We start from the raw sequence: 885 nt of genomic DNA on the forward strand, positions 1-885 counted from the left end.
GAGGAAGTGCTATGTGAAGACAGAGACATAGAGGGAGAACCATGCAAGATTACAGAGGCAGAGAGAGATTGGTGTGATGAAGCTACAAGCCAAAGAATGTCAGGAGTGACAGATACCACCAGCAGCTAGGAAGAGGCGGCAAGGAAAGAGTCTTCTCTACAGATTTCAAAGAGAACACTGTCCTACTGACACCCCGATTTCGATTGATTTTTGTCTCACACCTTTAGAATTGTGAGACAATAAATTCCTGTTGTGTTAAGCCATTTAGTTTGTGATAATTTTATTAACAGCTGTTGTAAACTAATGTAACTTATGTTCTTTTAAATTTAAAGTGTGTTTATGGCCCAGAGTGTGGTCTATCATGGTCAATGTTCCTTGTGATCTTGAGAAAAATGTCTATTCTGCTGTTTTGGGAAAGAGTATTCTACAAATGTCAATTAAATCAAATTGATTGATAGTGTTATTCAGAGCAAATATATTCTTCCTGGTTTTCTGCTTGTTCAAACTATGACCTATGGAGTAGTGTTGAAGCCTCCACGTGTAATAATAGATATTTCTATTTGCATTTCTGAGTTTCTGCCCTCAGCATTTTGACGCTCTATTGCTAGGTGCACACACACTAGAATTGTACAATGCTCCTTTTGGTCCCTGATAATTTTCCTTGTCCCTGAAGTCATCTCTGTTTGCAGTTAATATAGCTCCTCCAGCTTCCTTATTGCGAGTGCTAGCAAGGTGTTCATTTCTCCATTGCTTGATGTTTTAAATAATTTTTATAATTAAAAAGTTTTTAACAGCTTGTGTGATGTGCTTCACATACATATATTATTAATTGGCTTCTACTGTGATGTATTCACAGAGTTGTGCCACTATTAACACAATCATTTT

This window comes from Otolemur garnettii, unplaced genomic scaffold (assembly GCF_000181295.1).
Source record: "Otolemur garnettii isolate 467f Iridium unplaced genomic scaffold, OtoGar3 scaffold00011, whole genome shotgun sequence".
In the NCBI taxonomy this organism is placed as follows: Eukaryota; Metazoa; Chordata; class Mammalia; order Primates; family Galagidae; genus Otolemur; species Otolemur garnettii.